Below are 15952 nucleotides of genomic sequence, written 5' to 3'. Positions count from 1 at the left end.
TGTTATTTCCAACCCCGGTAGCTTTATACATATATATATACACATACATATATATATATATACATATATACACACACATATATATATGAATACCATCAAACGTTTCCAAAAGAGAAAATACAACTAAAAAGTTGTACAAAAATGCTGGGAAAGAGCAAACCAAAAATCAAGATCAGACTGCATGAAAAAGAAAACAGATCAGGCAATAACAGAAGAAGAACCAATCAGATTAATTCTGAACTACAGTCAGGAATCCAGAAGGATAAACCAAATCTTAAGAAAAAGTTGGAACATTGTACAACTGGACCCAGTTATAGGCAAAAAAAATGGGCAACCACCCAGTTATCACCTACAGAAGGGCAAAAAACCTACAAGACCAATTGGTCCACAGTCACTTAAAAAAAAACAACAAAGAAAAAATTGTGGCTGAAAACGAAGGGCTTTGTCAAATGCTATTACTGTAAAGCGTGCGAAATTGCCAAACCAATTACAGAAATAGCAATGCCTAATAAGAAAATGTGGCAAATCAGAGAATGTATAACATGCAACAGCCAATACACGGTGTACATGATCGAATGCCCCTGCAAGCTAAGATACATTGGGAACACTATCTGCGAACTTAAAAAACGTATCTTAGAACACGTCCGTGCGACAGTACACAAAGACAGAAGCAATGCTGTTGCAAAACATATGGAGACCCACCACAACGGGGACTGGAAGCAGTTGCGATTTTGGGGAATAGAAACGATGTCCCTGTCTGACAGGGGAGGTCACAAGGAGAAACTTTTGCGGCAAAAACTTTCCAGACATATCCTCAACTTCAGGACAATGACCCCGTATGGTCTTAACCAATCTGAAGAACTGTATATACATCTATAATGATATGAGGAGCTCTTTCCCATTATGAACTTCCCATAGACAATCCCGTTATACACACAACTTCACGTCATTTGGTTTTAATACTCCCCTTCACCCATAACCCCCACACTTTGCAACAACAACTCACCCATCCCCGGGGACAACTTACAACATCTACTAACCCTCATCCACTACAACACGACACACACACTCACAACCTACTCAAATGCATTAGAGGTTCAACCGGGTTTTCATTGGATGGCACAATTACACTTATGCCCACTGGAGGGCGGTAACACATATACATCGTATAAATATAAAATATCGAACATCCAACTTGGGACAAACAGTTATCGGTTTTAAAAGTCATAAAAGACTGAAATGTTCGAAAAATGCTTGAGAAATGTATACCATTTTGTATATTTGTTTCCTAAAGGCATACAAAACTCAAGAATGACTACATTGCCCAGGATCCTTGCAAATCAGTGGGTGTGGTAAATAGAAAGGAATTGTGGGTTAGGATACACCCCTTGGGGAGTGACCTTTGTATGAAACTTTATTGATTCTTATAAGTTGTGAACATACACTTCACAAACTGACCGTGATCAAGACAGCGGAGGCTGTCGAAACGCGTTGGTTTACTGCTTTGTTTTGATACCCCAATGGATTGAAGAATAAATTAATAAGAACATTTTGTTGTGCGGTTTGCGACCTTTTGTTTGCGACTCCAAGCTTTCTCTATCAGAGGAATCGTTGTTGTGATTTAAAGCGGTTGGGCTCAACCGCAGGAGAAACGCGGCGACGCCAGCAGCGCCTATCGGGAGAGGAAAGGTAGCCATATGGTTGGATATATATATATATATATATATATATATATATATATATATATATATATATATATATATATATATATATATATATATATATATATATATATATATAAGCAATCTTTTTAATGTTACTGTGATAAACCGCCGATCAAGAAAAATTTTCAACAAAGAAAATCCAGAAGGTATGACAAGTCAAGGCTTTACGTGTGCGTTAAATTTAAGACCACAGACACGGCGCAAATAGAATAAAGATGACTTTTAGTATATGTGCTAAAAAAATGCCAATATACTTTGCGGAATTTAAATTAAGTACATATATTCGATTGTCTACTCCGTGAGCATCTGGCAGCGTGCCAGAGACGAAGTGACAACGTCTTTGTCACTAAACATATCTAGAAATGCACCATACTTCGAAAGAGCCGAAGCATCACCTATAGGAAGTAAGCTACGAACGATAAAAGCACCAGCATTCTCACTGTGGCAAGCACAAAGGCACACTGCTGTCTCCACTGTGAATGCCACATTTATATTTTTTTAACACAATCATTATTATTATTGCTGGGTTAAAAACAGAATGAACAGTAACACATCAATAGTATGGCTTGTAGGGGTGGTGGTATTGTGGGTGCTACACCAAGTCTTAAATTTGTTCCAGCATAAATGGATTTGATAGAATGACACCTGGCCGCAAGAATGGCATTCTCTACTTCGACAGCAACATCAACCTAAGTCAGCTACTGCAGCTTAGTCTCCACACATGGAGATGTAGATTGAGCAGGCTCAGCGGTAGGGCCCAGCCTTTTTGCTGCAACAAAAGATCCTGCCAAAGTGGCAGCCTGACCGGAGGATGGATATTTAAGCCCAGATGTTCTAGATACCACACTCCCATGGCCCAATCCAGTGCCACTAGCATCACTTGGGACCCGTTAATCTTGATATTTTTCAGAACTAGTGGCAGGTGAGGTAGTGGCGGGTAGGCATACAGGAGTCCCGAGCTCCATACTAAACAGAATGCATCTCCGAGAGAGCCTTTTTGGGAACTCCAAACAGTGTTGAAGTTGAGGCTTTCAGCAGTTAAAAGTAGACCAAGCAATGGCTCCCTTCATTGCTGGAAGATGTCTTGTGCAATTTGCAGACTTTTCACCGTGGCACAAACACTGACACTCTGTTTGCCCGGTACGATTGCCTTTTTTTTTTATATGAGTGTGGCTCTGCCCCCCCTCCTCCACCCCATAACCCTGCTGCCCTCTCCAATATGCACACAGGCATTTCGTCATCTACAACTGAAGTGCTGTTTAATCTAGCACTGCAGTGCAGGTGGCAAAATGTCAGATGACATTATTAATGTGGGCCAAAGTCTGCATACTGTTTGTGTCACTACGCAGTTCCCATTCGTCAGTCACTAGGCGTCGCTAGCTAAATTTGTCTCCTGTTCGCGTTTAAACATCCCAATAGGTGGTGTGCGATCAGCTAGATGCCCTGATGATTTAGTCAGGTCCCTAGGTGAAAGGCCTCTTGGCACAGAGTCCAGGTCCCCACTCTACCCCGCTTGGTGTGCAGAGAGAACCTGGGCCATTGTGGGAATCCTGAATTTGTACTTCTGCAGGAAGAAGTTGAGGAGTTAAAGATCCAAAATTGGGCGAAGCCCACTACCTTTGTTTGCACAATGAAATAGTGGAATAAGACTCAGGACCCTCTTCACGGCTTCTCCCTTCAAAAAACCTGTACTTCCGGGAGCAGAATGGACAAATGGTCCTCCAAAAGCCATTCTGATGTAGGTAAAATGGGTGGTGAGATTAAAGGAAATTGCAGGGCTTAGTCCCTCTGGATTATCTGCAGGACCCACCTGTCAGATGTTATTGCACGCCAGAAGTGGGTAAAAGGAGTGATCCTGCCACCAATGGGGTTGCTGTATAATTCCAAGTGGAAACTAAAGTTGAGGCTGCTCATGGAGGGGGCAGAGGGGCTGCGGACTGGGAAGTATGTTGTACCTGCTAGCTTCAGTGTTGGCCTCAAAGATCCCCAAACACAAAAAGGCTGGTGTATATGCTGTTGCGATGGTGGGCCTTGATGCCCCTAGTGATACCACTAAAGGCGTGAAATTGATGTGAGTACTGCTTTATAAGTGCAGAAAGGTCAAAGGAGAACACAGGCTGCTCTGTTTCAGCCTTCGTACCAAACAGGCGAGACCCATTAAAAGACATGTCCAGGAGTGAAGCCTGGACATCGCCCAAAAAGCCTATGGATCTCATCCATGCTGACGAAGCCCGCTAGTACTGACCACTCTATCCAAGCAGTCTGTGGTGTCTAGTCCTAAGCAGATGACTTACTTGGCCACATTCTGGCCATCCTGAATGGTCTCTGCTAAATAGGCCCTGAACTTCTCAGTGACTGCAGGCGGAATTTCAACCACAGAGTTCTGTAGTGTCCAGGAGTAGTGTCCCAGTTGGCACTGACAGACCAAAGGTCAAGGTTGGTGGATGAAAACATTCTCTGTCCAAACGTCTCCATCCTCGTTGACTCCCTATTCGCGATACATATTGTAAGGAAGGAATTAGGGTCTCAGGATTAGAGTGTTGGATAAGAAAGGCAGGATCACCAGGAGCTGACCTATGACTACAAGCCACTGATCTGCCTACGGGAGACTCAGTAAGTGCTTCTTTAAAAGGCTGTAGTGGTTCGAAGGAGAATTGTCAATGTTGCAGGATCTCCGTTGAGGACATTAGTTTTGACTTCGGTGTATAGCAGTTGAAAATCTAAAATGTTGTCCGCTAATATCTTCACCATGGTGAAGGACACCGTTTCTTCTGTAGAAGCACTTTGGGTGTGGCGGTTAAAGAGCAGCTGCAGCACTGGAGAGCACCCCTAGGGTAAAGGCATTGCCTTGTTTGAGTCAGTAGGAATGAGGGTCTGGTGTGTGGGACCTGAAATCGCACATAACTTCAGCCGAGACAGATACGGCTTTGAGTCCGACAGAACTATGGGCTTGACATCCTCATCCGGCATCAGCAAGATAAGGGGCCAGCATTGAAGCGTGTCACAATTTAAAGTGCGTTGAAGATCTTTCATGACACCGGTCCAGAGATCAGGTCTGTGTCCTCGACTTTGAGCGGGGGCAGACTTTATGCTATTTCCTACTATGTTCTGCGAGATACAGCTTGGTTTCTTGGTCAATGATCACCTTGGGATTTATCAGGGCACACTACCTGCACGACTTGGAGTTTTGCTCCGAATCTAGACACAGAGGCACACCTTGTGGGGATCCGTCACAGAAATTTGTTTGCAACTATCCCTACAGGGTTTAACACCTTGCATGCTCATGACTAGCTGAGCTCGTCATGAGCCACGGTGCTCGTGTGCCCATGACGAGCTGAGCTCGTCATGACCGTTAGAACGCTCGCACGCTGGGAAAATTACCCTGCTCATGACAAGATGAGCCCGTCATGAGCACCAGGGCACTGCGCGCGCCCCCCTCCCCTCAGCACAGCGGGGGAATATGCCATGCACAGAAGGGGTTAAAGAGAGTGACATTTCTGTCATACACTGGAGAAATAACGTTTTTTTTTTGGGGATGAAGAGAACATTTTTTTGGGGATGAAGAAAAAAGCTTGTCAACTGATGAAATATGCAGAAGCTAGCTCCGGTTCCTCAAATGATGGTGCAGAAAGAAAAAGAAAAGAGTTGACATCAGTGTGCCTGGGTGATGTTTTTATACGGCTCTATCACTTCCAGGGCGCAGCTAAGTTGACATAGAGCAGCACAAAGCCACATATTAGAGCGCAGGGGCTATGCTAAAAAATCCTCAAGATCCAGTCTGGCACATGGGGATATTTTAAAGGTGAGGAATCTGTAGTTAGAATTATCAATCAGCAAAGGCTTATTTTCTTATAATTTCCTGCCGAACGCGATGGAGGGTCACCTGTATCCAGCTGACCCTCCATCGCGGTCGGCCTGAACTTTTGACTTTGCCCTGGTCCGGCACAACCAAATATCCCAATTAAGTGATTATTACTTCTAATCGCTATTTTATAGTTGATTCTTTGAAAATTCATATCTCAACTTCTACTTGTTGGATTTTTGTTGTTTTTGTCTTGTTTTATGTATTTAATTATTCTCTTAATTTTGCAATCTGGTGAGGAGTCTTTTTTGTGCTGTTTTCGATGTATTACTATTTGAAGTGTTGTACCGATACTTTACACATTGCCTCATGAGTTTAGCCTGACTGCTTTCTGACAAGCTACCGGAGCGTGCGCACAAGATAATTTAGGGTGTGTGTTGACTTACCCTGACTAATTTCTGCATGGACAAGGTGTATACCTGTGCCAACCAGAAACCCAATTTTTAACACTGTGGTATTGGTGGTATTGTGATATTGGTGTTTTACTACCGGTGGTAATGTTAGTATGGTGATGGTCGGTTTAAGGAGCGAGTTTTTCATGAGAGGTATAATCCCTCACAACGCAGTGCAACAGTTGGGTGCACACATGTTGCACCCTGCGTTTGAACCTTCTAAAAGTGGCATTTTCAAAACTGCAATTTAAAATAAGACTTTACCATAAATTGTGATTTTAAACTCTGAATCCAAAGACACCAAACTTGAAAAGTCCATCTCTTGGCAAATAGGAATAACACCTATAAAATATAATAATGTAATCCCAATATTATCCTATAGGAGAAAGAGGCCTTGCCGTAGTGAAAAACGAATTGGGAGTATTTCACTACCAAGACATGTAAAACTTGAAAGCACATCTCCTGCCTTTTAAATACATGGCACCCTGCCCTGTGGGTTAGAGAGGGCCTACCTTAGGGATGAAATAGATGTTGAAAAGGCGAAGATATAGGCCTGGCAAGAAGTTTATCTTGTCAGGTCGAGGTGGCAGTGTAAAACTAACCACGGCTCAGGCTTGCTATTGCAGTGCCTGTATGTGCAGAGGGCTACTTAAGTGGAAGGCACAATGAGTGCTGCTAGGCCCACTAGCAGTATTTATTTTGCAGGCCCTCATCACATGTGGTGCACTTTACTAGGAACTTATAACTAAATGAAATATGCCAACTGCGGTTAAGCCAATATTACCATGTATAGCGGAGAGAGCATGTGCACTTTAGCACTAGTTAGCAGTGGTAAAGTACTCAAGATTACTAAAGCCAACAAAAACAAGGTCAGAAAAGATTAGGAGGAAGGCAAAATGTTTAGGGTGACTCTTCAGAGAGGACCTTTTCCCAACATACATTATCACCACCAATAGCACTACTGCAATACCAATGCCACCACCAATAGCAACACACCCACCGCCAGCTGCAACATACCAGCAATAATACACCATCACACCACACCACCATTAAACACTGGGTTATCCAACCTCAGATCCGTAACAAGGCTAGCAGTCCCCTAACGAAGTTCGAAAAATGTCTAATCACAAAAACAGGAGACAAAGGCTTCCTCTCAGATTTATACACATTTTTAGATGGGAGGCGGAACTGGACTGATCACTCACTACCAAGAAATAGATGGATATCCTTCACAGGGCACAAATCTCCTCTTTCAGTGCAGCAGGCTAATAAGCGATACTTAAAATAAGGCACTACTGGTACTACACTCTATTGAGGACAGCAAAATGGAAACATAGAAGCAAAGAGGATTGTTGGCGCAAATGCGTCCAGATCCTGGTTCGACTCTGACACTAATGAAGAAAGGAGACAACTAAGAGCCGCAGAAAGACGCTGGAGGAGCTTGCCCACTACCTGCGAACGTGACAAACTCAGATCTAGAAGGAAGAAATACAACATCCACATCAAGAACAAAAAAAAAAATCGATGTTTTTCCGCTCTGCTCTGGAGAGCGCAAAAAATACACCTAAGGAACTCTTCAGGATTATTAGACAGCAAACCTCCAAACCCGACACTTCCCTGGGGCTGGCCTCCAAAGAACGATGCGACAACTTTGCCAACTTCTTTAACGACAAGATCTCTAAGATCGAACGATCTCTGATCACCAACTGCTCTTCCCCCTCACATAGCAGACATGGCTGGGTGCCTGGGAGCACCCTCCCGCCCACCACTAAACATTGGTCTCTCTTTCAACCTATTCCAGAAGAAGAGGTAATCAAACTTATCTCCACCGCTAAACCTTCATCTCATACCCTTGACCCCCTTCCGGCTCAACTCACTAAAAAACTGAAACTATCCCTAGCCCCTCTGTGGTGCAGGATTATCAACAGTTCCCTAAAAACTGGAGTTGTCCCAGACTGTCTGAAAGTTGGACAAGTCACTCCATTGCTAAAAAAAAACCAGGCCTGGACAAAAATGACTTAAATAACTTCCGGCCCGTCTCTAACCTTCCTCTTCTTTCCAAAATCCTAGAAAGATGTGTTCTCCACCAACTAACCCGGCACTTGGACAATACCAACCTACTCGACTCACATCAGTCGGGATTCAGGAAAGGGTGCAGCACGGAAACTGCAATCCTCAACGTAATTGATGACATATACAAACCACTGGACTCTGACCAGTGTTGCCTCCTCATTCTCCTAGACCTATCGGCGGCATTCGACACGGTCGATCACAATCTTCGCCTCAAAGCTCTCGATGAAAGGGCCGGCCTCGTTGACGTGGTCCTTAACTGGTTCTCTTTCATTCTTGCATAACCGCTCCCAAAGAATCAAAATCAGAAGCTTTGAATCCAACCTCCACCCAGTCAAGAGGGGAGTGCCCCAAGGATCTGTGCTCTCCCCCCAACTCTTCAATATTTATATGGAACCCCTCGCCACCCTACACAGAAAAGCCAACATCCCCTTTCATCTCTACGCAGATGATAGCCAACTCTACTTGGAAATCTCCTCTTCTAAAGACATTCACAGACTCAATGAAACACTAAAGGAAGTGCAACGTTGGCTATCAAGCAACCATTTAAAGCTGAACCCGGACAAAACAGAACTACTCCTCATCTCGAACAAAGAAGAGAATCCACAAATGGCTGAATGGTTAAAAGATATCGATGCGCTAAATGGAAACCTCACCTTGGCTGACTCTGTTAAATCACTAGGCATCACACTAGATACCAAACTCGACCTGAACAAACACATTAAGATCTCGGCAAAGAGTGCTTTCCTTAACTTGAAACTACTAAACAAAATTAAACCGTACATTCCACCCAAAGACCTCAAACAAGCCACCCAAGCATTGGTGCTATCTCGATTGGACTATGGAAATGCTATCCTCTCGGGAATAGCCAAAACTCACCTAGCTCCTCTGAAAACAACCCTCAACGCGGCCGCCAGAATGGTCACTGGAATAAAGAAATTTGATCACATCTCTCCGGCACTAAAAGAACTCAAGTGGCTACCAATTGAGATGCGGGCGAACTTTAGAACAGCTTGCCTCACTCACAAAGCCCTTCACACAGGCAAACCCGAATATTAGGCGTCCAAACTCAGAAAAGCGGGACAGAACAGGACTCTCAGAAGCTCTAATACTCTACTCCTTATTCCGCTAAAAGCACGAAAACAAAAAAATGCAGCTAGATCCTTTGCCGGTAATGTGCCCAAAATTTGGAACTCCATCCCCCCCCCCCCACATCAGAACTATTCCTTCCTTCCCCAAATTCAAAAGCCAGCTCAAAATCCTTTTCCTCGACCGCTCCCTATCGAACAGATAGGAATAGCTCGGAGTTCTAAACGTCACTGCTGCTCTCGTTGAGGTGGTTATCAAGACTCTGTATTTTGAACTCGTCACTATCCTCTCTTACGATTTGTACCCTGAGTATATTGCTTACTGCTCTATGTCCTCCTTCTTATGCACTGCTCTGTACTTGCCGTGAAGCGCTCCGATACCTTACGGTCAGGCTAGCGCTATATAAAACTTCCTAAATAAAAAATAAAAAATTAATAAATGCAGCCACACTGACACTTTGACAAACCTCCTGTAGTGCTGCCCCAAACTTAAAAGGAACTGGAACAAGGTTTTGAGAGATTAAAGAGATCTTGGACACAGAGGTCCTGGCTCTTCCAGCTTTGCCCTGCTAGGACTCCCGAATACATTGACCTACCCTATGCACTCCAACCAAGGAAAGGCCTCACCACAGCACTGTGCACAGTCAAGTAAGTTCTCACCTCCAAGTTTGGCAAAGACTCCACACCAGCACATGTAGACTGGCTGTATAGACTCTGGGAATGGAGAAACTCCCCACCTCAATCAATAACAAATTTCGGCAATTTGATCAAATGTGGGGCCCATGCCTTTGATTCCTGTCATGAGACTATGCAAACTCTCCTGCCCAAAATATCTCCAAAGAAAAACCAAAGGGGATGATGGAAGGAGCGTTGACAATACAAACACTCACCCCCAGTCAACTGATCTGGGTTTAATCCATCACCGTTCTTTAGCTCACTCCGCCACCCCAGTTCAGACATGGCCATATGCAAATCAGTCTGACCCTGTGCCTCATGGGAACAGTCCAGCCCGAACTGCCAAGCCATGTCTTCCCTGGACCGGAATCAAGCTTCCCAGGACCGGTTTCTGGCATTACAGCCGTCTTCAGCCGGGCTTGCTTGAATCCAGTGGCAAAGTGAGCAAGGGACTCACATCTGACTGCCAACTTAGGGCGAACAAAGAAAAATATCTCCAAGTCCTCAGACTCACACTTCCAGAGCCTATGACCGACCAATATGATCAAGTGAGACCAGCCAGAAACTGAGAGTACGTATGGTGAAGACCACTTCCTTTCTGTTTGGACCTCCGTCATGTTACCACACTATCGCCTCGGTTGCGGAGAAAGCTCTGTTCCCTCCCCATCTGCCTCAACCACCTTACTCCTCCCCCGTTTATGTACCTATCCATCCTTTGGATATAGATGAGTGTATGCGGAATTGTTTAAAATGAATAAAAAAAAAAGAAGATTTAAACCATAAACAGCCTGTCACTAGAATTTACAAACACAGTATGCTGCCAAACGGCTCTCTATGCATAAAACCCGGAACAGGGACTTCAGTCCATGCCGCTATGAAGGTGCGATTGATGAGCCCCTCCTGGATCAGAACTAGGTCCAGAACCTATCAATGTCAAATGACTAGGCCTAGGTCAATGATCACACACACAATCAGTGTGTGGCATGATCAAACAATTAAAAAAACAGGACCACAAGTATGTAGTTCGAGCATGCAGGGTAGGGGACACAAGTGTACATCATGCAGGGGAAATTCCTGTTACAACACATTCAATAGAAGAAAATGCCGAGATATCAGCTGAATTTCCAAGAGCCACCATTTGAGAGCCAGAAAAAGCCAAATGACCAACTAAGCCAGTTAGAAATTACTTTGACAACACCTCCAAATGGCCTATAGACCAAAATAAAAGAGGTAAGAGGATAAAAGAGTGGGGGTAACTGACAAAATTAAGTCACTCAGATCGCTCGGTCCATTATTGCCGCACTTTAATATGTGAAGAAACAACAAAGTTGCAGCATTAAAGTAAGAACTCTTGATAAATTTGGCAGTAAACGATGAGTTTATCAATTTAATTATTTGGGCACCCATATTTGAGAATGTATGTGTATCCTTACCGTGCAAACCTCACAAACAAGGATTATTAATTTTGGTTGACCTGATCTGTACCTTCCTTTTTAGGTTTTGCCTGAACAGCGTTTGCACTGTGATTGAGAAATCTATAGTTTTTAATACAAACTTAAAAAGGGACTTACATCCCGCCTCCTCTCTTTTCTGGCTTCTCACTGATTCCTGTGCGTGGCACTTACCCGTTCCTCCATTTCTACTGGTTGTAGCATATTTTGCTTCATTTACCAATGCGGGTGCCTTGTCTGCTTCTCTTATCAGTTTCCCGCAACCAAAGTACTGTTAACATCCACTTTTGTGGAAGTATATTTTCATAAAGTTTTGCCTTTTACTGTTGCAGCATATTTATATAACGATTTATTACTCGGAGAGATTAAGTGATTTGCATAGAATCACAAGATGTTCTGCGGCACCGATGAGACTCAACCCTGGATCCCCAGCTCTCGAGCCAGCAGCTCTGCCCGCTGTTCCACATTCTCTTTATTTCTTACAAAGGCGAAACGGAGGCATTAACAATGGCTGTTCTATTATACTCAAAACTTAAAACATGCTAATTTTACCCTGGCCACACTTGTGACTGAGTCTTCAGGTCGGTGCCCAACGTTACTCAGAAATGTTCTTAAATACAGTGGATGTTGATTCTAACACATAAAAGTGATCTCAACACTCAACACTGGATGAAGAACATTAACAAGGAGCTGAAAAAGGATTTAACTGTTCAATGGAGCAGCTTCAATTAAAAATAAATGTAAACTTATTTCCAAGGGGTGGGTACTCTATTGTATAGAGACATTTATACAGCACTTACTACTTCCCTGTGTGGGGTGCTAAAGCTCTTGCCTAAATTGGTTGCATGCTACATTATATAGGGTGTGTGGTGAAAGGGTGTTGTTTTTGTTTTGATCCTGCGTGGTAAGTGTTTCCATGTAATGTGCAAGGACCACCATGGTGCGGTTATTGTGTTATAGGATGCAGTGATATAGATGATGAAGTGCGATAGACGGATGCACAGTTTATCATTTTCAGTAACCTGGCAGCTTTGGGCAGCTCTGCAGGTCCCTCTATGGTATTTATTTTCATATTTCACTTAACAGGTCACTGCACTTGGTAGTCCATTCTGAGATACTTATTTAAAGGTAATTGTCCTGAGCATGCATAGTTTAAAAGGAGAAATGCCGGCGAGATCTGCTGGATGATTACTATCATCGCATATTTGATTACCATTGTGAGATGTCAAAAGGCAGTTATAGAATGTAGCTAGGAGTTGATGAACCCATTAATATTTAACACTTGCATAAAGAGGTAGAAGGTAACACTGTTGAAAAATCACTTTGAAAATGGAATTTAACACCAAGGTAAATAATAAAAAAATAAAAATGATATCAAAGCCCAGCTGGTAAAACACAAGGAGCTTTATTGAAACTACAAGTAAAACATGTTTGGAGTTCTACAAAAAGTACATAGAAAAACAATTTCAATTCCTATCCTCACAAACGTAGGGCATACTATAAATTAATAAAAACAAGGGAAGGAACTCTCAGTTGTTCCAATTTTAGATGAAGAGCGTTCACAATACAATACTTCATTTATAGACCAGGAACACAGAAAATTCCCTCAACTGTCTTTTTATGGCCGGGTCTGTGGAACAGTTGTAAAAGCGAACCATGCAAAAAGACTCAGGCAAACTAATTTTAACACAGTAACTTGTCAAATAACTTCAAAGACTACACAGAACAAAGCAACTCCTGCCCATGGTTCACTCTTGTTGAAGCAAGGGAGTGGAATTCCTACAGCCGGAATGCCAGGACATAATTGTGGTCAAGGACAACACATTTTCATGTTTATTTTGTCCTTGGGATAAGTAGGCCCAGCCTGCTACAGCACAAATTCTTTGGCTGCCAGTTTACAATACTATATTATTAAATCAGCTAAGGGCATTGTCTGCAGTCAAGGTAATATTTGTGTCCATGTGCTAATGCTGTTCGAACTTGTGTTTATGGTTCATTAATGCAAAACCTTTTTTCTTAGGGTGAGCGCTCTAAGGAAATGTTGCAAGCACGGACTGCACTACTGAAAGTGGTTCCAGTATAAAGATTTGTACACACGTTTGCATAGTTTAATATAAGGCTATGTAAAATGCTACCAGAATGCTCTCTGATTAGATGCAGATATTTGCAGAAGCTTGAAAGCAAGAGTGATAATTCTTTACTTTCAAAATAAAATATTCACAAAATATGAAACTTAGAAAAAAAAGTTTTGCTAAACTAGGGTGAAATTGTAGTCACCATGTCTTTAAAGAATCATTTAGTAAAATATGGTCATGCATGCTAGTATTTCCCAAAAATATTAATAATGGAACTTCAGATTAACCGGTTTCAACAAGACTAAGACATGAAAATAAACGAGTGCTGGCAAAGCCAATAGGTCTGACACTAGTGGTCAGCCTTTGGTTTTGTAAATACATGTCTTGTTTTAACGTAGTTTTTGTAAAACTTTATTCTTCTGGAAGGTGCTGGGCCTTACTATTATAAAAAACACTGGCAAAAAGCAAAAGTAGTTTTTGGTCTCAAAAAGCACACATTAGTTAGTTCCTGATGCTGAGCAAAACTACGTTGTGTGCTAATACACTCTTTGTTAAAGAGGAGAATACGGTCCCTCACAGTGACCCCAGCCGATAGAAAAAGAGAGATAGAATTTTGAACAAAAGGTCTCTGTTAACATCAGACTTAATTAGGGACCCAATTTTTAAAGAAAGTCACAAAAGTGCTACCATGGTATATGTCCTGGCATTAGTGCAGACTTACAGTTTTCATGAAGTCACAAAAATGTACAGAATTTGGCGAGGAAATCGTACTTCTAGGAAATATTAGTGAACTGCATTTTAGCATCAGCAGATATGCATTTGTAGATTTGCTCATGCGAACATCTGATGAGCGTTTACTTTCCCACAGACTAATTTGTTGCCAAACCTGGAAGACGTTTTACCTCTGCCACTGTCAGGAGTACATTTCCTACCCTTTTCAATATGGGAAAAGATTAATGAGCTGGTGAAAACACCTAAAACATGCAAATTAGTAGTTGAGTAGGACTCAAAAGGGCAGTACAACCCTGGAAATATTGCTTAACACAACGAAAGCCCCAGTATGTAGATCCGCGGAAAGGTGGCAAAATAACAATTTTTAGTATTCAAACCGTACAATAGTATCAGCACTGGCATAATCAGGGAAGATATTTTCAGAGATCTTATATAATGAGACTGCTGCGATAATTTGTCGACACACTACATGGCACCAAAGAGACAAGTGGATTTTTTTAACAGGACAAGTAGATTTATGAAGCAACCTGTTGCACAAGTTACTTACCTTCGGTAACAATATATCTGTAAGAAACAATAGTTAGTGTTAGATTCCTTACCTTAGAATATCCCCAGATGTCAGGCTGGATCCGGAAAGTTTTCGTCAGCAGTACCCTTGCACGTCGGTAGGCGTCGTATGCGGCTCCGCCTCAGTCGTCGTGATCGCCGGGACGACGTCGGAGTACTTAGATGCTGCCCACGCCCGCTGACGTCAGTTCGATAAATAGCTTTCCACGCCAGGAACGCAGAGCCATGATAGAAACAGACACTGGTGCCATAAGACTAGGGCCCTGAAAGGGATGTCCTTAACCCTAGATATCGGTTCGCAGAACGGGGAGAATGGGTGGGGCGGTAAGGGATCTAACACTATCTACTGTTTCTTACAGATATATCGTTACCGAAGGTCAGTAACTTGTGCATCTGAAAGAAACAGGTTAGTGTTTGATTCCTTACGTTAGAATAGATACCCCAGCAATACCAACCCCTGTGGTAGGTCTGCGAACTAAGATCACACACAGAAAGTCCTGGAGAACGGAACGGCCAAAAAAGCTATCTCTCCGGACTTGGCTGTCTAGGCAGTAGTGCTTAGCAAACGTGTGGAGCGAGGCCCACGTAGCTGCCTGACAGATGTCCTGCAAGGGGACTCCCCGACCCAGGGCAGTAGTAGCCGCCGTGGCCCGAGTGGAATGGGCGCGTAGCCCAACAGGAGGCTCCTTTTACGCCAAGGAGTAGCAAACCTTGATGCACAAAACGACCCACCGAGAGATGGTCCGCTTGTGCACCGCCCGTCCCTTCTTAGCGGCCACGTAACCAACAAAGATCTGGTCGTCCACCCGGAACTGGCATGTGCGATCTAGATAGAAGGAGAGTGCATGTTTTGGGTCTAGACGGTGGAGCCTCTCTTCCACTTTCGAGGGATGCGGAGGCGGAAAGAAGGTGGGCAAGGTTATGGACTGCCCGATATGAAAGGCTGTAACCACCTTGGCAGGAAAGAAGGACGAGTCCTCAGAACAACTTTGTCCGGATGGACAGAGAGGAAAGGTGGTCTAGAAGACAGAGCCTGGAGCTCACTCACTCTCCTGGCAGAGGTGATAGCAACCAGGAATGCAGTTTTAAGAGTCAGAAGACGTAGAGGACAGTCAGATAAGTCAGTACAAGGTTCAAGTCCCACTAAGGCATCACGAAAGGAACAGGAGGAAACATGTGTATGATGCCTTTCAAGAATCTATTTATAACAGGGGACTTGAAAAGAGAAGGCTGATTAGGAAGCCTCAAGAAGGCTGAAATGGCCGAGAGGTAGCCTTTGATAGTGCCCAGAGCGGAGCCCTGCTGGGCAAGAGAAA

At 43.3% G+C, this 15952-nt stretch overlaps 1 protein-coding gene across 8 annotated transcripts in view; it reads right to left on the bottom strand.

Annotated features, from left to right (window-relative positions):
* The window catches only part of CSNK1G3 (casein kinase 1 gamma 3), a 406194-nt gene that overhangs the window by 20458 nt on the left and 369784 nt on the right, over positions 1 to 15952 (bottom strand). The gene's annotated exons all lie outside the window — the stretch shown is intronic.

Source organism: Lissotriton helveticus, chromosome 2_1, assembly GCF_964261635.1.
Source record: "Lissotriton helveticus chromosome 2_1, aLisHel1.1, whole genome shotgun sequence".
Classification (NCBI taxonomy): Eukaryota; Metazoa; Chordata; class Amphibia; order Caudata; family Salamandridae; genus Lissotriton; species Lissotriton helveticus.
This window is presented reverse-complemented; position numbering and strand designations above follow the sequence as displayed.